General features: G+C 41.1%; 1 protein-coding gene and 1 pseudogene across 1 annotated transcript in view; one reads left to right on the forward strand and one right to left on the reverse strand.

The window, feature by feature from the left end:
• LOC132489172 (lupus La protein homolog) overlaps positions 1–15,914 on the reverse strand; it is a 39,876-nt pseudogene extending 23,962 nt beyond the window's left edge.
• Positions 1–24,675, forward strand: part of AVEN (apoptosis and caspase activation inhibitor) — a 176,889-nt gene that overhangs the window by 72,215 nt on the left and 79,999 nt on the right. The window lies entirely within an intron of this gene.

Genomic DNA, 24,675 nt, shown 5'->3' on the forward strand with positions numbered 1-24,675 from the left:
AATCCAATGCATTCCAGTCAGTTCTGCTTTATTGCTGAAAAAGACCATCTTGCTTGTTTACCTTATCAAACACAGAACATTGCGATAATAAACACTCCAAGTTTAAAGTCATTGATTATTAAGCCACTTTCAACATTTGAATGTGACCTAAGAGTTCCATGAATATCTAAAAAGAGAGACGTAAGAATCAGATGGGGTCATTGTGTTCATGAGGACCAATGACTGTAATACTATATAATTACATAATATCCATAATAGTGTATAATTTTATAAATTATTGTATAATTATTTCCAATAATAGCAGGCTTTTTCCTATGTATTTTTATTTTCCTGTGATATTTGAACTCCCAGCTCCTTTCTGAACAAGCAGAGCATTTGGCTGCCTACTTAACTTTCTCAGGAGTGCAATAACATGAGGTCCTTAAATAACTTGTGTGCTGCATTCTCCCCTGTTGAAATTCATTCTTCATTCTCATCCCGATTCTCTCTCTCCCTCTCCGTCTTCCAGGTTGGCTAGATAAATGAGAATGGGGAAGATGAAATATGGGGGGGTCACTAAAAGGGCATGGATGGAAATTATACCCAGGTTCAGAGCCAGTGCTGAGGACCATGCTCCCATTTTTCTGGAGGCTGTAGAATTCTGCTCTCCCAAGTTGTCCATGGATGGTACACCCCTGGCTGTATCTCCTGTCCCATGTCATGTTATGGCATGATTGTTTGTGTAACACTTCTTTATGTTGTCAAATTATGCCTAACGAGGTTTATATGTGTTTATTATCTACGTATGTGAAAGCCTGGTAAATAGTTAATGACTATGACCATTTTATACACGTAAATGGAATAGAAAAAGATGAGCCAAAATGCTTCTACTTTCTGTAGGATGGACTTTCTGCTTTGAAGCAAGGTGTTGTCGCTGTGAATAATATTGTTCAGAGATCTAATGGGTTGAGCGGCTAGTTGGGTGAATGGCTTGTTCTCCTCACCTCCATCTCCATAGGAAGAGGAGGGAAAGTCTCAGGGAGATGGATTATATGTTCTCTTTGATGCATGTGATAAAGCACAATTTTCTTTTGTTCAGGTGTTTCAACTCCCATCTTCCATTTTGCAACTCCCTTTATTCTCTAAATTTAAGTTAATCTGAACTCACCCATTTCCCCTATAAAACTGACCAAAGAAATGCAGAAGTTTCATAGTCTTTATAGATTTTTAAAGAGCTTCATGTATAATAAGATAAACAGCTTTTCCCCACAAAGTTCTTTCTTGCAAGAATGTTTTGTCCATACCAAGAAGTATGCTCACAGCTGTTTCTGAGTCTTTGCAAAATCATAACTGCTTTTATAAAGGAAAAATAAAAAAATAACCCCTTCATTATGTTCTCCAGTTCTTAGATGAGTAGGATTTGTGTTTCAGGACTGCTTCTGTGACAACTACTTATTTTTAGGGCATTTTAAATATCCATAATCTCAATCGAGTGTCATTATTTTTCAGTTAATAAAGAAAAAAGTTGCATTTTAAGAGTATTATAGAATCATGCAAATTCTTTCTAAAATATGCTTTTTTTTGGTTGCTCTTGTTAAAGACATCAAATCTTTGTTGGCTTACATGGGTCATTCTAGATCACTTTAGCCCATTAATTGTAATAATTAACAAATATTTGATTCCTTCCTAGGTACACGACACAACTCTAGATTCTTTGAGTGTGTAATAATCTACTTTTTGTAGCTTTGGGGCAGAGACTGTTATCAGTCATATTTTATAAAGGAGGAAATTGAGATACAGAGGGGCTAAGTAACTTGCTCAATTTGACCCAACTAGTAAGATGCTGAACTGTGGTATGAATCCAGTAGGATGCCCTACTAAGAAAAAAGATAATGGAGCCTTTTCCTTTACACGTGAGACTCCCAGTCAATTTTGACAGTGGTGTGTCTCCAGCATAATCAACACTTTACCAAAATGAGGTCTGCAGTTTCTCTGAGATCCCAGATGACTGGCAGATGACCCTAAGAATTGACTGTTCTTGAGAAAAGGACAGTGAATTTAATATAGAATGAATGTTGCCTTTCCAGCTTCCCTGCTTAACATTTATAAAGGGGTGATTTTTTCCTTCTAAAATTATTCATTTTATTCTTTTATAGGCTCAAATAGTAGTATGTTTTAGAGTACCACTCACGTTTAATTAAAATTTTTTAAACTGAGTGTGGTGCTATGAGGGGATATGAACTAGACTTGTACTTTATAATAAAATTGATAGGAAACAAGTCTTCATATGTGTCACATTCAGATAAACTGATTGCAATTTTATCTTCTTTGGATTTGTTTTATGTTTCACTTCTAAACTTCTTTAGTTCATTACTCTACCATAGCACTTACTTGTTTCTCTTATCTTGGGCTTTAACCTGTGTCTTGGTGTTTGGCCCTTTTCATCCAATCTGTCCTTCTTCAGATTTTGACTTCTCCTAGTGACCCGCAGACAACCCCTAGAGGTCTCCAGACCACAATTTAGAAGGCTGATTTTACAGGCACACCCCAGTGAGTGGGACAGATATGTTCCCGGGGAGATTGGTTACTAATATTTCTCATTAAATATTTATTAAGTGCTTCTAATGTTCCAGGTCCTAGACTAGGCTATGTTCTGGGGGCAGATTTAAAAAAAAAAAAAAAGAAAAAGGTAAGAACCTTGAGAACCCTGCAGCCTAGTGGGGACACTGAAGTGAACACATGGTCCCAAAACCGAATGTTAGGTATGGCCACATCATATACTTTTATATGGGGCCCTTCAGATTTCCAGGTTACTGGGGCCCTTCAGATTTCCAGGTTTATTAGAGCTCTTCTAATACTCTTGAACTTCTCTGTAGCTCTTCATCTGTTGTGAGATCACTTCTGCTTTCTCAATGAGCTCTGATACTGCATCTTCATCAGTCTGGCAAGGAGCCATTCTCTGGAGCAAACTGGATTATTTGGATAGGCTCTATGTTTTTTTTTTTTTTTTTTTTTGATGCCCTTCTCAGTGGCTCTAGGCCTCTAGTCTTTAGGGAATCACTTCATACAAGAGTCAGCCTCTCCAATCCCAGGGAACAAGGTAATCCCCACAATTTGGGATCTTCCATTTCCATTTTGCTTTATACTAGAGACATTTGTTTTTAGAAAGCGTCTGTGTCCCGTTTGCATTTCTCTGTGTTAGGAGTGGTCTCCTAGTAACATGCTTATAGACTTATTCTGAGTGATCCATGAAGAGTACCCAGCACAGTGCCCCACATAGATGGCAAATGCTCAATAAATGTCAGCAGTTATGATTATGGAATTTAGTTTAATTTTAGTGCTGGAAGAACTTCAGAGATAATTTATTCTAACCACCCATTTTACACTGTAAGTTTTAATGTTCTTTTTCAGACGGGCTGTTTAACTGGAATTGTTATCTTTAGTGCTATCCATTCCAGAGTAGGAAGGCCAAAATTTTGATTTGGTCATTATCAGCTTAATGATTACACTATTTCATAGGAGTTTTTGCGTGGATAAATATTTTGAAGTAAATGGCAATTGTGTGTTTTAAAAGAAATTAAGGGTGAAATTGGGAAAGCACTAAACATTTCTACATAAACAGTGATGGTATAGAAAACCTGACAATTTGTTAGTCTTCTATCTGTAACAAAAGTTCCAGAGGGAATTCTGAAAATTATAGATTAGTAACTTTCTGGAGGGTAGATATTTATTTATTTATGTATTTATTTATTTAAAATTAATTTTTATTGGAGTATAGTTGATTTACAATGTGTTACTTTCTGCTGTACAGCAAAGTGAATCAGTTATACATATACATATATCCACTCTTTTTCTAGATTCTTTTCCCATGTAGGTCATTATGGAGTATTGAGTAGAGTTCCCTGTGCTATACAGTAGGTTCTTATTAGTTACCTATTTTATATACAGTAGTGTGTATATGTCAGTCTCAATCTCTCAATTTATCCCTCCCCCCACCTTTCCCCCTTGGTAACCATAAGTTTGTTTTGGGAAATCTGTTTTTGTTTTTTTAAATATAGAATTGTGCAGCCACTTTATTTATTTTTATTTATTTATTTATTTTTGGCTACATTGGGTCTTCGTTGCTGCGCTCAGGCTTTCTTTAGTTGCGGCGAGCGGAGGCTACTCTTCGTTGCAGTGTGAGGGCTTCTCTTTGTGGTGGCTTCTCTTGTTGCAGAACCTGGGCTCTAGGCACGCGGGCTTCAGTAGTTGTGGTACGCGGGCTCAGTAGTTGTGGCGCATGGGCTTAGTTGCTCTGCAGCACGTGGGATCTTCCCGGACCAGGGCTTGAACCCGTGTCCCCTGCATTGGCATGCAGATTCTTAACCACTGTGCCACCAGGGAAGCCCAGTAGATCTATTTTTAAAAGTGTAGAATCCTTGAATACTTAGGTGAGCAATTATTGAAGCAAAGGTAGCTTGGTTTCAGAAATAAATAACTATATGAATGAATAGAGACGGGGGTTATATTTTAGATTTAAAAATATATTTTGACAAAGTATATACCTTAAAATCTATTTTAAAAAGCTTAGTAAATAGCTAAACACTTAAGTAACCTTGGAGACCTTTAAGTGGATAGCACAGTTGTCTGAGCCAGCAAGAGAACTGTAGGAATAGACGTCAGTTCTTGGAATGGAAGAGCTTTGGGGATCGTCTAGGAGTTGAGACAGTTTTCATTTAACATTTTTATAGATTATTTGAAAGACAGGATAGGAGGAAAACCCCAAGATTAGGTAGTAGTATATAAATCTGTTAGGGATAAATTCTAGACTAGAGCTCTGTGAGTGGGAAGTGGTAGATGCATTTTACTGTGGGCATGAGTAAGTAAAAATAATATTGATGACAGCTATGTAATGATAGGCCATAAGATAAGGGGAGAGTTATAGGAAGGTTTCAATCATTCCATGATTTGCCATGTTTTTATTTTATTTTTGTTTATTTGGTTGCACCAGGTCTTAGTTGTGGCAGGCAGGCTCCTTGGTTGTGGCTCACTGGCTCCTTGGTTGAGACAGGCGGGCTCCTTAGTTGCAGCTCACCAGCTCCTTACTTGTGGCCTGTGAACTTTTAGTTGCGGGATGCATGTGGGATCTAGTTCCCTGACCAGGGATTGGACCCGGGCCCCCTGCATTGGGAGTGCAGACTCCTATCCACTGCGCCACCAGGGAAGCCCCCTTGCCATGTTTTTAAAAGATCTGAGTCCTATGTGGCATCGTAAGAAATTAAGAGATTGGTAGACTAGTAAGGAGATGATTGTGATGATCTAGGCAAAATATGATGGTTCCTATCATAGCTTAGGCTGCTGTAACAAAATACCATAGACTGGTGTCTTTTTAAAAATTAAGTAGGGCTTCCCTGGTGGTGCAGTGGTTGAGAGTCCGCTTGCTGATTCAGGGGACACGGGTTCGTGCCCCGGTCCAGGAGGATCCCACATGCCGTGGAGCGGCTGGGCCCGTGAGCCATGGCTACTGAGCCTGCGCATCCAGAGCCTGTGCTCCGCAACGGGAGAGGCCACAACAGTGAGGGACCCGCGTACCACAAAAAAAAAAAAAAAAAAAAAAAAAAAATTAAGTAAAGAATTTATTAGAAATGCTTAATCCAAGTTTAATAAATCTTCTGTAATTCACTAGTATGTATTCTTTAAAATTGAAGTATAGTTGATTGACAATGTGTTGATTTCTGCTGTATAGCAAAGTGATTCAGTTATACATATACATTCTTTTAAAAATTCTTTTCCATTATGGTTTATCACAGGATATTGAATATCGTTCCCTGTGCTATACAGTAGGACCTTGCTGTTTATCCATTCTATATATCGTAGTTTGCATCTGCTAATCCCAGACTTTCGATCCACCCCTCCCCCACCCTCTGTCCCTCTTGGCAGCCACGAGGCTGTTCTCTATGTCTGTGAGTTTGTTTCTGTTTTGTAGATAGGTTCATTTGTGTCATATTTTAGATTCCACATATAAGTGATAGCATATGGTATTTGTCTTTCTCTGACTTACTTCACTTAGTATAAGTCCATCCATGTTGCTGCAAATGGCATTATTTCATTCTTTTTTATGGCTGAGTAGTATTCCATTGTATATATACAATCACATCTTCTTTATCCATTCAGATCCATTCAGTGGACATTTTGGTTGTTTCCGTGCATAGACTGGTGTCTTAATCAACAGGCATTTGTTTCTCACTGTCCCAGAGGCTGGAAAGTCCAAGTTCAGAGCACCAGCATGGCCAGGTTCTGGTGAGGGCCTTCTTCCTGCCTCGCAGATGGCTCCTTTCTTTCGGTATCCTCACATAGCCAAGAAAGGAAGCTCTGTTGTCCCTTCGTCTTCTTATAAGGACACTAATCCCATCATGGGAGCTCTACTTTTGTGACCTCATCTGAACATAATTACCCCCCAAAGACCCCATCTCCTAGTATCATCACATTGGGGATTAGGGATTCAACATAAGGATTTGGGGGCACACAAACACTCAGTCCATAACAGTTCCTTAGACTAAGGTAATAAAGGTGGAAAAGGAAAGAAGTGGACAGATTAAAGGAATATTTTGCAAGTATGCAAGATAGAAGTTGCTGATGAATTGGGGAGTGATGGAGAGTGAAGTGATGGAGATGTGAATGTTGAGAATGACTCTCAATAGTCTGGCTTGAGTAGCTGTGGATGGAGATGCCATTTGCTGAAACTGGGGAAGCTCCCTGAGGAGGAGCTTCGGGAGGGGGAAGATCACTAGAGAAAATACTGAACAAGCTGGGCTGTGGATCTGGTAAGGCTTACCTTCTTAGTTACTTGGGGCATGTGAAAGAATACAATCTTTATAGGCAGGGGTCAACATGCTCCTATATGTAATCTTTGTAATAGGCCTTTTTCTCTGTTTTAAATGATGGTTTCAGCTTCACTTTGTTTTCTCTTGTCTCCATTATTTACATGTAACACATACTTGTCATAACTTCTCTCCACGTGGGTATTCCAGGGAGGTAGGAAAGGAGTGGATAAATTAATCTCTCTGGATGGGGTATGGTTTGAAAAAGTCACTCTAGGAGAAAATATGCCCATGCATATTTCCATTCCCACCCCTACCTGGTTGAGAATAATTTAAAAAAATTCTTCTATGAATGGTTTTCAACATGTCCAGATTTCTTTAACGTTTTTTTGGTTTCTTGGTCGCACTGGCTCATAGGCAGAAAGGGCTCTCCTCAGATGGTCCAGACACCTCATTTTTTAGATAAGAATGCTGAGCATCTGAGAGGTTGGCATTTACCCAAGGATGCAGATCTTGCAGCTGGTTAACAGTAGATATACTAGAACAGTAGAACCTCAAGAATCAGAATCCCAGCCTATAATTCTTTCCATGAGACGTACCATTTACTTCTCAATTTTCTCTCATAGGAGAAATTCTCATGAATAATAAGAGAAATGAAATATGTTTTATAAGAAATATGTTTGATAAATTAAAATATGTTGTTCTGTAGAGATTTCATATTTATTATTTGATAGGATTGATACTTTAGTCCTCAGTTGAACAGTTTAGCGCCTAAAATATCTAGATCATTGTGCATGGGTGACTAAGGATAAACTGTTCCCAGGCAGCTGACGTGGAGTGAGGGAGACAAGCATACAAACGAACAATGTTGTCCTTAGTGTGACAGTTACTAAAGTGGCTATAGAAGAGTCAATAACATGGGGCTTACACGCAGGAGGAAACAGTGTTACCTGGAGAGATTAGGGAGGTTTTCTAGAGGAGGTGTGTCGGGGGGTAGACATTGGCTCGGTGCTCTTTGAACCCCTCCGGAAGAATCAGTTTTAAGAAGCTCATTTTATTCTTGTTTATCGCAAAACATTAACAGGAGGCTTGTTGTGTGCTAAGTGGAGAATTAGTTTGAGATAATATGTATAAAACAGTTAAAATAATAGGAGTGGCAACAATCTGAGACACACACACATACACTCTCTTCCTCTTTTTAACCCAAGTATTCTAGTTGCCATAACAACCTGATTATGGGAGTGCATTTGCTAGTATGGTTGAGGTTGTGTCAGCAGATCCATTATAAGCTGCAGTTTTCAGGATTTTAAAATTCAATGTCATATTCACCGACGTGAATATAAAATCCCATCCATTGGTTTTATTTTTTTATCTAGTTGAGTACCCAAAAGTCATTCTCGTCTCCCCTCATGTTGACAAAGTCCATATATTCAGTGTCTAGGATTCTGCTTTTGTTTGTGAATATTTTACTTTTGTTTGTAAATATATCCAAATTCAAAGAAACCTCCATATCTGATCAAGTTCTCTTGTCTTACAATGAGGAAATTGAGGCTCTGAAGGGTTAAATGACTTGCCTGAGGGCAAATAATTCAACAGGGATTTACTAGTTAATACATTACAGCAGTGATGGTGTTGGAGTTCAACAGTGTTTGTGCTTAGTGATCTCCTTGACCTTTGGTTAAATCTCACAATGACATGCCTTTAATTTATCTATGTGTCTCTCTATATTTGATGTGTGTCCTTTTTCGTATAACAGCATTCTTCTGTCATACACTGCATTGCAGACATTTGTTTATATGTCTGTTCAATCTCCACTAAAAGAGCTTCTCAAAGGTGGACACCAGGCTTTACGCATGTCTCCAGCATTTGCTGGGAGAGGTCAGCTCAGCCTCTTCTTCCTTCTTGCCTTGACTCAAGTTTCCTTGGCTTCTGATCTTCCTTGTTGCCTATTTCTAGTTCTTAGACCTGATGACCTGTTACTGGTTTGTTGTAGTTTGACTCCTAGCACTCTCCTGTCGCTAGAGAGCATGAGAGGAGGAGATCGGGAAAGAGGAAGTGACGAGGGGGAGGGAGGATGTTCGTGGCAGAGGCAGAAGCCCAGGGAAACGTCTGGAAACTCAGGAGAGCATGGGGCTTTGAGGGCTGTCGCTTCGCTAACAGTGTGAGATGTGGGTCAGAGAGATATTAAGGGGCCTGAAGATAGACTTGTACAGGACTTTGCTAAGGAATTTACAATTTGTCTAGTAGGTAATAGAGACCCATTGAAAGGTCATTAAGTGGTGGAGTGATAGAGATTACCTAGACCTACTGACTTGAAGACTGAAATGTGCATTTAAAAAAGAGTGAGGGGGCTTCCCTGGTGGTGCAGTTGTTGAGAGTCCGCCTGCCAATGCAGGGGACACGGGTTCGTGCCCCAGTCCGGGAAGATCCCACATGCCGTGGAGTGGCTGGGCCCATGAGCCATGGCCTCTGAGCCTGCGCATCCGGAGCCTGTGCTCCACAACGGGAGAGGCCACAACGGTGAGAGGCCTGCGTACCGCAAAAAAAAAAAAAAAAAAAAAAGAGTGAGGCATAGATAGATACACATTCTCTGAAGTAGGAAAATTTGAGCACAGAAAAGGAAGCAATTAATTCTGCCTCGGGTATGATGATAGGGAACTTTGAAAGTGGTGATATTTTAGCTGGATTTTAATGGGCAGCTAGGATTACACCAGGCAGGGAAGTGGGGGAGATGGCATTTTAGAAATGAGAAGCACCTTGAATGAAGGATTTGGAGGCAAGAACATGGTTGGCATATTAGGAGAATCTTGACTGCCAATGTTGGTGCAGTGTAAGGTCCAAGGGGGCCAATGGCTCGGGATGAGACTGGATATGTTGGGCTGTCACCAGGTTGTCAAAGGTTTTTGGTGTAGACTTTGTGCTTTAGATAGATTGGAGCCATGGTCTTTAGAAAAGCAGCAGGAAAACACTGAACTGGCATAGAGAAATAGTTCTGGCAATTTAGAGCCTGAATCAGACAAGGACAGAGGTAGGCTGTTCTGCTAGACCAGGTTAAAAAAAAAAAAAATGAGAGTGTCTGTTGAACTAGGGTGTGGGATTAGAAATACTAGAAATGGAGGGTAAGAATTGAAGAGGGAGGGGCATTTCAGAGGTGCATAGAGCAAAGGAAGGGAAGGAGTGGAAAAGGGAGGTTTCTCATTCAAGCTTCCAGATGGATTCTTGTGCCATGTAGCAAGATGCAGAAAACAGGAGGAGGAGATAGATTTGGGTTAAAGATAATATTTAAAGAAATATATCCAAATTCTAAAAATCGAGTTGTCACTTGCTTACAAAATGCTCGTATCCTAAGCGAACATATAGATGAGCTTTGACAATTGTATACACCTGTGTAATCACCCTCACAAACAAGATATAGAAGAGTGGCTCTCAACCTTCAGGGAGCATCAGAAACACCTGGATGGCTTGTTAAAGCATAGATTGCTGCACCCACCCCCAGAATTTCAGATTCAGTAGGTCTGGGGTGGGGACTTGAACTTACATTTCCAACAATCCCCAGGTGCTGCTGGTTCAGAGCCAGCATATTGAAAATCGCTGATAGCATACATTACCATCACTCCAGAAAGGTGGTTTCCTCTCTCTCCCTTGCTCCCCAGGGAACCATGGTTTGATTGCTATCATCATGATACAACTGTAATTACACAGTATATACTCTCTATGTTTGGCATCTTTTCATACAGTGTAATGATTTGAGATTCACCTGTGTTGCTGCATGTAGTTTATTCCTTTTTTTTTTCTGACTAGTGTCCTGTCATATGAATATAGTACAATTGTTTATTGAGTCTGTTCACAGACATTTGTTTTAGTTTCAATTGTGGGGTGTTATGAATAAAATTTCTATGAACATTTACATACAAGTCTTTTTGTGGTCACATGTTTTCATTTTTCTCAGGTAAATACCTAGGAGTATGCTGGATCATAGGGTAGATATATGTTCAGTTTTCTAAGAAACTGTCAAATTGTTTTCCATAGTGGTTGTAATATAACTGATTGAATTGTGATTAAATGTTAATTGACTCTAGGGGCTTCCCTCGTGGCGCAGTGGTTAAGAATTCTCCTGCCAATGCAGGGGACACGGGTTCGAGCCCTGGTCCAGGAAGATCCCACGTGCCGCTGAGCAACTAAGCCCATGAGCCACAACTACTGAGCCTGCGCTCTAGAGCCCGTAGGCCACAACTACTGAAGCCTGTGCACCTAGAGCTCGTGCTCCGTAACAAGAGAAGCCACCGCAATGAGAAGCCCGCGCACTGCAACAAAGAGTAGCCCCCGCTCGCCACAACTAGAGAAGGCCCATGCATAGCAACAAAGACCCAACACAGACAAAAATTAATAAATAAGTTAAAAAAACATTAATTGACTCTAGGGAGGATACTACATTTTGACTAGACTGAAGGACTTGTCAAAGAAGAAAGGGCTAGACTGGACAGGGTAGTTTGGCAAAACTACCCTTTGGGACATACACATAATTAAACAACAGTGATGCAACTCTCCTCCAAGTCCTAAGAGAATCTATATCTATACTTGGTCTTAAAAAATGTAGATCCCTATTCATTCAAAGGACCTTTAATAAGCAGTTACTGTGTGCTAGTCACAGAAAGGTACATGGGTCAAGATGTCTGCCCCAAGGAGCTCACAGGTAAATTCTTTAAGGAGGTATAAGGCAATGCTTTAAAGTCTAAATTGCTCTTAATTCTGGCTTACCTGAATGCCATTATCCTAGAAATCCTAAGCATCAAAGAATCATGACATAAACAAATACCCCAAACACCCCAAACTTCAAGCATTTCATATCACTGGGCAAAAGACAGATTTGTCAATCAATGATGTTGGTCCAAGTGGAGTCACCATCTGGGAAAAAAGTGGGATGCAAACCTCAGACTGTATAAGCAAATAAAGTCTACGTGGGTCAAATATTTTTGTTTGTTTTAATAAATTTATTTATTTATTTATTTATTGCTGTGCTTGGGTCTTCGTTGCTGCACACGGGCTTTCTCTAGTTGTGGTGAACCGGGGCTACTCTTTTGTTGCGTGCACAGGCTTCTCATTGCAGTGGCTTCTCTTATGGAACACAGGCTCTAGGCTCACGGGCTCAGTAGCTGTGGCGCATGGGCTCTAGAGTGCAGGCTCAGTAGTTGTGGCACACGGGCTTAGTTGCTCCGTGGCATGTGGGATCTTCCTGGACCAGGGCTCGAACCTGTGTCCCCTGCATTGGCAGGCGGATTCTTAACTGCTGTGCCACCAGGGAAGTCCCGGTCAAAGTTTTAAGTGTTAAAAAAAAAAAAAAAAAAAAAAACCCATAGAAGTATTGGAGAACAAATCACTGACAGATTCTTTTCTAATGTCAGAATGGGGAAGATCTTTCTAAATATCACACAAAATCCAGAAACCGTAAAAGACTTAAATTTAATCATAAAAATTAAGAATTTCTGCATGGCAAAGACCATAAGCAAAGCCAAAATACATGTGATGATGTGCCTGGTGATGGCAGTTGGAGGATCATAACTCATATTACAGAGGACTAATTTCCAGTATGTATATGAGTTTTAACAACCTTATTAAAAATGGGCAAAGGCTATCAGCAGACTGTTCACAGGAAATGAAATGCAAATGGCTCTTAAACATGTGAAAAGATGCTCAACCCACTCATGATAAGAGAAATGCAAATTAAAATTGAACTGAAAGCCATATTTTTCAGCTTTCAGATGGACAGACGTCAGAGAGTTTGGTGAGAGACCACGTTGGAGAAGGGCATTGGGGTTGAGGGAAAAGCAGGAGAAGAGACACGGAGGCTGAAAAGTAGGGTCAGCAAGTTGGAGCAGGGCAGGGAAAAAGGGGGCAAGCATGCTGACAATACCAAGGAGTGACAGCCGCAAATTCTTGGGGAGAAGGCGGGGAAGCTAGGCATCGAAAGCCATAGCTCAAAACGTTCATTACAGTGAAGGCAAACAGGCCAGCAGGTACCAGTATCCTAAGAGTGTCACTTTATAATGACTGATCAGGGTCACCACAAAAGGTTGCATTATGCCGCCAATTTTTTATTTAAGAAAGCTTTAGGGTAGAGTTTTAAATTAAATTTAGCACACTCAAATGATAATTCAAGGATAGGTTTTTCTCAGCTATCTTTAATTTATAGAGGATACTTTGTATTTAAAGATGCTGAGTAAATGAAATGCATTTCTTACTGTTTTAGTTGCTTATTGCCACTCTTAGCTTCTCTTACAGTGAGTTATGTTACGTCACTGAATGTTTAGGCCAGTAGTCACCCCTCTGTCTCTCTCTGGTTGCCAAGGAATAGGTAACATAATTTACTGATTATGGGAGAGAGATGAACTACTACTGCTTGATTTTGAAAAAGCAAGTAATATGTGGAATTTAACAGAATGGTGCTTTTATTTTTAATTCCCATTCCCTCCCTTCCCCTCATATTTCTTATCCTTCTTTTATTACTTCTGCTTCATTGCTCACTTTATTCTCAGAATTCTAAAATTCATGATGCTCTTTAAAATGAGGTTATTGTCACTTTTTCATGACTAGTTTAGTATTGGAGGGCAGAAGGTGAGATGAGATAACTGCTTGAGATACCTTCTGATCTAGGATGTTATTCTCTGCAGTCTCCATGGTTTAAGCATTGTACATTGTGGATTATGCCTTCAGATTTTATAAGTATTAGGGGCAAATAGGGCACCAAATACTTAATGAGATTCTTGTCTGCTTACATTCTTAACAAAGAAGGTAATTATATGCTCAACCCAAAAAGTTAACTTAATTAACATCTTCCTTCTTTCTCACAATTTGGTTGCTATCTAGATTTTTTAAAAAATTTAATCCTTTGCCCAAGTATATTTCAGTAGTCTCTTTGAGTCACTAAGGCAAAAGCTTTAGCAAAAAAAAATAAACCTTAAGAGAGTACTTTGAATGCTGATGAGTGTAGGTCCTATAGGGTTTTCTGATAGGCAAGGATGTATGTGCTATTTAAAAAAGAAAAGAAAAAAGGGCAGTGATGTTACATGATTAATATCCTCTATGGTATCTGAAAGGTAAGCATATCATTTTCTATTGAATTCTTGGACAGGTAGTCACTAACCAAGATGTTTTGTACCCTTTTCAGTGCAAAGTTGTAGAAAGATAACCATCTGATACTTGTCAGTGGTCCTTTCAGGGACTTGTCTAGGTAGAGAATCTGATGATTAAGAAATGTTGACACTGATAACTCAGGTGTTATTCATCTCAATTAAGAGTTGAGCTTGTGAGACTAGAAGTAGATGGAAAAATCTTGTTTACTAATACTGGGATACCTGGAAATCTGTGTGTGTCCTTGAAATGTTTTGTTTATTTCCTTTTTTAGATCCTGTGGACGAAGGTCATGTCAGACTTGGCATTCTTGTGTGTATGTGGCTGTCTTCCTGTAGTGCCATGTTAGATACTCAAATGTAGTTTTTGGTTGATTGACATTTTTGTCTATATTGTTTTCCTCAGTTAGACAGTTTCATCCCATATCCAGTTCAACTATCTGAGAAAATTAGATAAATTTGAGTTGAGTTGTTATACAAAAACCTAATGCATGATTACTCTCTATTTTTCTGTTTATGCTGTTTGGGAGCCATTTAAAAAAAGTTAATTCTGTTTCATTATTTATGCAATTTCATATCTTATCAGAGATTTATCATAATTTTTGCCCTTGAGCGTGTTGATGACTGACTCAGAGGAGAAATACTGAAATTGCAGTAAATGAGACTTAATTTCACACTTCCCTCTAACCAACAAATACTACAGGTGCCACCAATTATGGGCGAGCCTCTATATTGGAAGACAAAGTAGGATAAATTTAGGAGCCATCTTTTAATAGCTCAGGGAATAGGTTGCAAGGTGTTTTGCTGTCTTCTCAGTGCTTTGCTTCTTCCAACTCCCTCCACCTGTACTCTTGAAAATTAGAATGGATTTTTTTCTTTTTTTGATGTGGAAAACAACTGGCATTTTTCTAATTGAAGATAATCACCCCCACTCCCACCCCAATCCTGCTTGTGAGCTGCTGTTATCTGTACAGCCACCTTGGTACTGACTCTGATTCAAATTAGGCCAGATGAAGAGAATTTGGTTCTAAAATATATCTTTTGTTACTATAGCCACATAAACCCTGGGTGATCTAGACATCTTGCTATTGTAATTGAATGGATTTTTGAGCTCTAGAGCTGTGTTTACTTGAATGGAGAAGAGTGAATTGTGTGTGGTAGGTATTTAGGAAATTAATGTTTGGCAGTGGTTTTATGTGACCTTATAGATAGAGGTGAGAGTGATTTCCCTGAAGGATAGAAGCATCCTTCTCAGTTAAGATGCAATTTAAATTTGAAGTCTATCAAGCTTATCCTCCTGTGCTACCATGGTCTTTCCCAAATAGTTTCCTCTTAAAATTATTTTATATTCATTGTGTGTGTGTGATACTTTAGTAGTGGACATGGTCCTTGAACTTGGGAAGTAGGCCTCACCTCCATTTTCTTCTGCCTTATTGGCTTGCTTGGCTTATTCTAGGGTGACCGTAATTGAGTACGTAAGTACCTTCTCCCTCATAGTTGGGAGTGGACAAATAATAAGATTTTCCCTAGTTTTTTTTTTTGTTGTTGTTGTTTGTTTTTTACAAAAGTGTTTTCTTAAATGTACAGCAGTGTCCGAGATAATATTTCATTCTAGCTATAGGTGACAACAGATGTTATGGTGGCGAATCCAGATGTTTAAACAGGAATGGATTTAAGGATCATCGTTGCCTCAGGCACAAGGAACAGCTTACTTTTTGCCAGATTTGTATTCCACCTGTGGCCAGGGAGCTTTTATTTTATTTTAGGCTGTGCCGTGCAGCTTGTGGGATCTTAGTTCCCCAATCAGGGACTGAACCTGGGCCATGGCAGTGAAAGCACTGAGTCCTAACCAGTGGACCACCAGGGAATTCCCGGCCTTTGCTTTTAGCTCCTCAAGTCTCTTCTGCTTCTCTTTCTGTTTGAATGCCTTATCTTCCTCGTCCATCTCCTTGGCCTCCTTCTTGGGTTGCTTTAGGGGCTTCTTCTTGCTACCTTCGTAGCCCAGCATGGCACCTGCCGCCCCTTCTCCCTTGTCCTATAATGGACACTAGAGATGCTTGCCATTTGGCATGAAGTGAATTAGCTTTTGAGGCCACGCTGGCTCATGTGGCTGAAGGTACCTTGTAACTTTTTATAGCCTTTGAGACCGGATGAGCTAGATGCTGTAGAGGTAACTAAAATGATAAACTATAAATACTCTAACTTTTATTATTTGGTTAAATATTTAAAATAAATTTCATTTCTAGGAACTGTAAACAGAATAATCTTAATATTACATGTGTATATATTTAAAAAATACAAATAATCTGTATTAACTTTTGATTACTGATTTGATGTTCATTCCAGAAACATCTGTTATACAACACCATGTGTTTGGGTACTGTGCTAGGACCCTGGGGAGGTTGGTTGGGGTGCAAAGGGGAACAAGACTTGGTTCCTGCCTTTGAGGAGCTTTCAAGCTAGTGGAGTGGATGGATATGCAAATATGTGACGAGCACCTGACAGAGGTACATAGAAAGGGTATGAACACAAAAGAGGAAGGGAGTATTCTCCTTGGAAACCTGTACCGAGAGGTACTCCTAGGGAATGTCAATATTTGAGTGATGTACAGAAGAGGGGTTTGGGCTTGAGAGAGGGGTAGAGATAAGAAAGAGTTTCTGGTAGAAAGGAAAAAAGCAAAGGAAGTGATCAGAGATGTTAAATGGGGCTTCCCTGGTGGCACAGTGGTTGAGAGTCTGCCTGCCGATGCAGGGGACACGGGTTCGTGCCCCGGTCCGGGAGGATCCCACATGCTGCGGAGTGGCTGGGCCCGTGAGCCATGGCCGCTGAGCCTGCGCGTCTGGAGCCCGTGCTCCGCAACAGGAGAGGCCACAACAGTGAGAGGCCCGCGTACCACAAAAAAAAAAAAAAAGATGTTAAATGCCATAGAGCAGTAAAGCAGGATGAGGATTTTTTTAAATTTTTTATTTATTTAATTTATTTATTTAACTGTGCCAGGTCTTAGTTGCTGCATGCGGGATCTTTGTTGTGGCATGTGGGATCTTTTTTTTTTTTTTTTTAGTTGTGGCATGCAGGATCTTTAGTTGCGGCATGTGGGATCTAGTTCCCTGACCAGGGATTGAACCCAGGCCCCCTGCATTGGGAGCGTGGAGTCTTAACTGCTTGACCACCAGGGAAGTCCCAGGATGAGGATTTTAAAGTGCCAGTAGTTGTGGCTTGGCAGTCACCTTGGCGAGGGCCAAGTTCAATGGGGCAATGAGTACAGAAGCCAGGATGTTGGGGTCTGAAGGATGAGTGAGAAGAAAACGGAGGGAAAGTAGGTGTAGCTCATGTTAAGAAGTTTGTTGGAGAAGAGGCAAAGGTTGAGGGAGAGACAAGGCCAAGGAAAGGGTGTGCATGGATTGTAGAATATTTAAAAGATCTTCAAGTGTAGGAAACTTGAGCTTGTAAGTGGGCTGAGAAGAAGAAGCTGTAAAGGGTGACATTGAAATGAAAGAAAAAGGAGCGATAATCTTTAGCTCAAAGTCAGAGGAAGTAGGAGAGGATGTATAATATAAACAATTAATGCCATAGGGCATTTTGTTTTGTTTGTATCTACACTCTTTATTCTCCTGGAACCCTATAAGAGCAATGTTACGCTCAGGCAAACTGGAAATGCAGTAGATATAAAATCAGTAGCCTAATTCTTGACAAGGGTCCAGTGTTATGTTTAGTATATGCTAGGTGAATTCAGAAAGGGAGTGAATTAGAAACTGAGCATAGAGGTTATAGAATTACTGAGGTTGTAGAGAAAATGTGCTAAAGGACGTGAATGCAGAGCTTCAATTTGAGAGTTTGTGTCTATTCCCATAGACTGGGAAGGAAATTTGTTTCTCAGGTACGTGGAGTCATTTGGGCAAAATGTCTCCTGCCTTCAAGGAGACAGGTTTGATGAGAATGGAAGAGCATGGGCTCAAGGATAACGAGATGAGAGATGCTACAAGGAGGAAAAGGGAAATGAATGAAGGGATTTGAAGGCTTGTTTAATTTTTGGTTCAGGGAATAATGGCTGTATTACGTTGACATGGTCAAGGTATTAATTGTTAAGAAATTGTCTCAGGAATACTGTGAAGCACGCAGAACCCAGGAGGCTAAACAGCGTTGGCCTCCCTCCTCCAGGCAGGCCTTTATAAAGATTTTGGTGCTGGAGGTGTAGAAAGGAGCGCCACAGAGACTTCCCAAGATCTGGCCTTGGCCAAGGTCCTGTCTCCTCTCTCAAGTTCACCCTTCTTTTAACGATAGCAGCTACTTACAGTTTCCTGAACATACCAGACTCTCTACCCTTTTACCGGTTCTTTTACCTGATTACGCCCCTAACCAACTTTTTCCTTTTTCTTAGACCCTCACTCATCCTCATTTCCTTCCTGGAACTTTTCTGGATGGCCCATTACAATCAGTCAATCCTTTCTTTATGTTGTCTCTGTCCCTCGGACCTGTATTCTCACAACCTGTAAGGACCTGTAATGACAACTTGTAATGTTTGGGCTCTGTCTCCCTCATGACTTTTAAGTTCCTTGAGGGCAGACGCAGTGCCTTTCATTTTTGAGGTGCCAGCACCTGGCGGGTTACTTGGCATACAGTAGGACATCTATAAATGTTTGTTGAAATGAGTTGTCATACTTAAACAACCTTCAAAAACCAGACTTTATTTTATTTTATTTTATTTTTTTGCGGTACGCAGGCCTCTCACTGTTGTGGCCTCTCCCATTGCGGAGCACAGGCTCCGGATGCCCAGGCTCAGCGGCCATGGCTCACGGGCCCAGCCGCTGTGCGGCATGTGGGATGTTCCCAGACCGGGGCACGAACCCGTGTCCCCTGCATCGGCAGGCGGACTCTCAACCACTGTGCCACCAGGAAGCCCCCAGACTTTATTTTAAATGCATTCTTGGGGTCTCAAACTCCTGCCGTAGTATCCATGAATACAGAGATGGCTTTCTTCCTTACCTTTTTAGTATAATATTTTTAGATATTTATTAAAAGATACTAAAAGTATTCCTTAAAAGTATTGTTGCTTTCTTTATTGTTATGCCTTCTGCCTTAATGGCATCTTTAAAATATTGATGTTCCTTAGACATTTACGTATTTAAAATTTACTTTTAAAGTATATCAATACAAAATAAATTAGTGGTGCTTGATTTTTTTAAATAAATTTAATTAATTTTATTTTGGGCTGCATTGGGTCTTCATTGCTGCGTGTGGGCTTTCTCTAGTTGTGGCGAGCAGGGGCTACTCTTCATTGCAGTGTGTGGGCTTCTCATTGTGCCAGCTTCTCTTGCAGTGGAGCACAGGCTCTAGGTGCGCGGGCTTCAGTAGTTATGGCTCGCGGGCTCTAGAGCGCAGGCTCAGTAGTTGTGGTGCACGGGCTTAGTTGCTCCGCGGCATGTGGGATCTTCCTGGACCAGGGCTCAAACCCGTGTCTCCTGCATTGGCAGGTGGATTCTTAACCACTGCGCCACCAGGGAAGCCCAAGGTGCTTGATTCTTTACATCAGTTAGTATAGCAACTGATGCAGCTGACATAGGCAATTAAGAGACATTATTTGATATTCTTATAGTGTATTAGATATTTTTAGAAATAGCATGTGGTTTCATGTTTATATCTCATTGTATATATATTTGAACATGTAATCACATATAGTTTTAAAAAATTTTATGTCATTCTTGGAAAGGAAAAACCTTAAAAACTTGGAATTATTCATATATTTTCTACCTTAGAAATAGTATAAACTTATTATCGCAGTATTTTCCATCCATCACAGATACAGCCTAGCTATCATTTTTGTTCCAAATGATTGTGTCCAAGGGAGTCTAAGCAATTATACTTCATGGTTAAATCAATTATTTAATTACATAGTCCCCAAATACGTCTACATATTACAGATATTTCTATTTTCTTCATCTTTTTGTCTCAGCCTCTTATGATGGTTTTTCGCTTTTCCTGTTCCGCTCGTTGGGGTATGTAACCTCTCAGTTTTTAAGAAATTAAAGCACAAGGAGCACCCCAGCTGTTTGGCTTTCCCTGCCTCACGCTGGGAGCATTCGCTGTGGCTATTTGCCCATATCAGTCTCCAACAGATGTGTAGGAGTCTGGCTGCCAGGGTTTTCTGTCAGTGGTTTCTTGGAGTTAGATGGGAAAGGAGGCGGGAGGGGCTGCGAGTTTGTCACCTTTTACTTAGTCTCCCCGTGTTTAGTGGAGCCCCCAACTTCCTCCCACAGCTACGCCTGGCATCCCTGAGCCCAGAGCTCCTCTGATTCCATGGTTCTAACCTCATCTGCGCGTTCCAACGACCCACGGAGATTTTGAAACTACTGATAACCAGCCACACCTCATACCTATAAAAATTCAGATCAGAAACTCTGGGGTGGGACTCACATTTTTTAAAGCTCTCCAGGTGCTTCCAAAGTGTGGCCAGGTTAAGGGAATCATTGCTCCAGCGGGCCCTTCTGTGATCTGGCCCCTCCCCCATCACCTACCCCACCACATCAGCTTCCGCGTGGTTCGCCCACTGAGCATGCTCCCCCATCGAGGTCTGTGCAGCCAGCCTGCTGTGTCTGTCTGGGGTGATCTTTCCCTGGGTATCTGCGTGGATCACTTCTCCTTTCTGTCAGGTTCCTGCTCTTTAGCAAGAGCAGCACACCCCCTGTCCCTTGCCCTGCTGCACCTTGCTCCAGAGCAGTTATCACCGGTCCACTTGCTCGTTTCTCCCCACTAGAGCAGAAGCTCCATGGGGGCAGGCCTTGGCTGTGTTTCCATGGAGATTTCTGGGCATCTAGGACTGAGCCTGGCACAGAGTAGCTGCTTACTATCCATCAGCTGAACAATTTCTTTTCTTTTTTTTTTTGCGGTACGCAGGCCTCTCACTGTTGTGGCCTCTCTCCCGTTGCGGAGCACAGGCTCCGGACGCGCAGGCTCAGCAGCCATGGCTCACGGGCCCAGCCGCTCCGCGGCATGTGGGATCTTCCCGGACCGGGGCACGACCCTGTGTCCCCTGCATCAGCAGGCGGACTCTCAACCACTGCGCCACCAGGGAAGCCCTGAACAATTTCTCTAGAGAAGTTTCCCTGCTGGCCTTGGAGGGAGAGTTGGTTACATGCTTGTGTAGGGTTGGGAGGGAGCTCTGGGGAGCCTGATGGTTCTTTCTAAGATTTTTTCAACCTGCCTTTCCCTTTGCAGCCCTCCCTGCACCCATGCATCAGAGACACCCGTGCCTCCATTCCTTTCCTAAGCCTTTCTTCTGGGCTGCCCTTCTGAGATTCACATGACTCGGGTTGCTGGGTCAGTTGTCTTCCCCCATTTGGCTGCTGTCATCTCTTTGTCCTTATGGATTTATGCTTCTTTAGAAAATGACTTTAACAGTTATTTAAGTGAGAGCTCAGGAGGGAGTAACATTTGTGTTCGGTCCACTTTTTTTGTTTTTTTTTTTGCGGTACGCGGGCCTCTCACTGTTGTGGCCTCTCCCGTTGTGGAGCACAGGCTCCGGACGCGCAGGCTCAGTGGCCATGGCTCACGGGCCCAGCCGCTCCGCAGCATGTGGGATCTTCCCGGACCGGGGCTCGAACCCATGTTCCCTGCATCGGCAGGCGGACTCTCAACCACTGTGCCACTAGGGAAGCCCCGGTCCACTCTTTTTAACCAGAAGTTGGGCCCCTCATCAGTTCCTCCTTCACTGTGCCAGACGCTATGAATAAAATATGCAGCTCCTGCTCTCACTGAGATTGTGTCCTAGGGTTCATGAGTGGTGAATTTGGATGAAAGAATCAGTATAGTTGATTTACAGTGTTGTGCTAATTTCTACTGTACAGCAAAGTGATTCAGTTATACATATATATATATATTCTTTTTCATATTCTTTTCTGTTATGGTTTATCACAGGATATTGAACATAGTTCCCTGTGCTATACAGTAGGACCTTGTTGATTCATTCTATATATAATAGTTTGCATCTGCTAACCCCAGACTCCCAGTCATCCCTCCCCCACCTCCTTCCCCCTTGGCAACCACAAGTCTGTTCTCTATGTCTGAGTCTGTTTCTTAGAAAGTTCATTTGTGTCATATTTTAGATTCCACAAGAATAAGTTCTCTTTACTATTCTTGCAGTATTTCTGTAAATTTGAAATTTAAAAAAAAGTTTTGTTTTTGTTTTTTTTTTTTTTGTGGTACGCGGGCCTCTCACTGTTGTGGCCTCTCCCGTTGCGGAGCACAGGCTCCGGATGCGCAGGCCCAGCGGCCATGGCTCACGGGCCCAGCCGCTCCGCGGCATATGGGATCCTCCCAGACCGGGGCACGAACCCGTATCCCCTGCATCGGCAGGCGGACTCTTAACCACTGCGCCACCAGGGAGGCCCTGTTTGTTTTTTTAATGTGTCACACAGGGACTAAATCACCAAGAGCCTCTCCTATGCCATGTCAGAGATTCCGAAGGCTTTGTGAACCATGGAAGGTCTTAAGCAGGGGAGTGCCGTGATAAGCTTTGGATTTAAAAAGATTAACTCTGAGTGTAAGCTAGGATGGGTTTGAGGCATGCAAGACTGGAGGAAGGGAGAGCAGGTCGGAGGCTTTTGCAATAATCCAGAAATGATGAAGGCCTAAGATGAAACCCTGAGGATGGAGCAAAGCTGCTTTTCCCATAATGCTCACGTTATCAGATACCATTGGAGGTAAAGCTGTTTCTGTGGTAATGCAACCTGCCGACATACCATTATTAAGGAAAGGAAGCTTGGTCTTAGAGACTAAGTGTCTCTTGTGGTTGTACCCAGAGACGAAATACTAAGATTTATGACAAAATTGATAGTGCCATACACAAAAAGACCCACCAAAAAGTAGCATGGATTATTACTGTTCACGGGACAACTCCGGGTGCTGTCATGATGAGACATTGCCCAGTACTGAATTCAACTGGTCTAATGGATAAAATGTTTGAATTTGTACTAACACATTTCTTTATAGTTATCACAGCCATAAATTTTCTATTTTATTGGGTTGCATATTTTTATTCTGTTGGACAGCATTTGCTCGCTCTTGTTGCTATGGAGAGTCCGTCCCTGCTCTGCTAGGCTATTAAGTGCCTTAAGGATTCTTTATACATATCTGCTTTAGTGGAAGGGCATTTCTATCATTTTTACTTCAAGTTTTCCTTTTAACAAAAGAACTTTCGGTTACTTGAATGTTTTAAAATTTATACTGACTTCTGTCCCACATGTGGGTACTGTTCTTTGTGCTATACTATAGGGGAACTTTGCCCAGAGGAACTTCAGGCCTGAGAAATCCCACTTTTCTCCTGTAATTTAGCAGCTAATTGAGGAGAACTGTAGAACTGGTTGATTCATTGCACAGATAATAGGTTCCCAGCACTGAGCTCGGTGCAGCTGGTTTCTCTGATCTGCTCAGGGACAGGGATCATGGCCTACTTAATCTTTATATTCTCTTTCAGTTACCACAGTCTCACTGCTTGCTTGATATCTGGTGAACTGAGGAGGGGATCTGAGAGAAGTAGGTTTTGTTCTGTGAGCCACTTTCAGAGCTGCATGGCAGCTGAGGCTGCTTGATTCAGTAGGTGCCTGTGTATATTGAGTAAATATGGTAACATCAATTTTACTTGAAGATTTGGGACAAATAAAGTGATTAAAAAATTTTTACATTGTGGTGAAGAACACATAATGTAAAATTTACCACCTTAATCATCTTTAAGTATATATAGCTCAGTAGTGATAAATATATTCATATGGCTGTGAAACAGATCTCCAGAACTTTTTAATCTTGCAAATCTGGAACTTTATACCCATTAAATAACAACTCCCCTTTCCCCCTTTCTTCCAGCCCTGGTAACCACCATTCTACTTTTTGTTTCTATGAATTGGACTATTTTAGATACCTCATATATGTGGAATCACACAGTATTTGTCTTTTTGCAACTGGCTTATTTCATTTAGCGTAATGTTTTCCAGGTTCATCCATGTTTATCATGTGACAGAATTTCCTTCCTTTCTTAAGGCTGAATAATGTTCCATTGTATGTGTATGCATCACAATTCATGTATCCACTTTTCTGTCAATAGACACCTGGGTTGCTTCTTCTTGGCTATTGTGAATAGTGCTGCTATGAACATAGGTGTGCAAATATTTATTTTAGACTCTGCTTTCAATTCTTCTGGGTATATACCCAGAAGTGGAACTGTTGGATCATGTGGTAGTGCTTTTTTTTTCCTTTGAATTGGAGTATAGTTGCTTTACAATATTGTGTTAGTCTATACTGTACAGCAAAGTGAATCAGCTATATGTATACATATATCCCCTTTTTTTGGATTTCCTTCTTATTTAGTTCACCACAGAGCATTGAGTAGAGTTCCCTGTGCTATACAGTAGGTTCTCATTAGGTATATATTTTATACATAGTATCAATAGTCTATGTATGTCAATACCAATCTCCCAGTTCATCCTACTCCCCCTTGGTATCCATATGTTTTCTATGTTCTCTATGTCTGTGTCTCTCTTTCTGCTTTGTAAATAAGACTGTCTATACCAATTTTTTCTAGATCCCATGTATATGTGTTAATTATGATATTTGTTTTTCTCTTTCTGACTTCACTCTGTATGACAGTCTCTAGGTCCAGCCATGTCTCTACAAATGACCCAATTTCGTTCCTTTTTCTGGCTGAGTAATATTCCATTGTATATATATACCACATCTTCTTTATCCATTCCTCTTTTGATGAACATTTAGATTGCTTCCAT

This window comes from Mesoplodon densirostris, chromosome 4 (assembly GCF_025265405.1).
Source record: "Mesoplodon densirostris isolate mMesDen1 chromosome 4, mMesDen1 primary haplotype, whole genome shotgun sequence".
NCBI classification, from domain to species: Eukaryota; Metazoa; Chordata; class Mammalia; order Artiodactyla; family Ziphiidae; genus Mesoplodon; species Mesoplodon densirostris.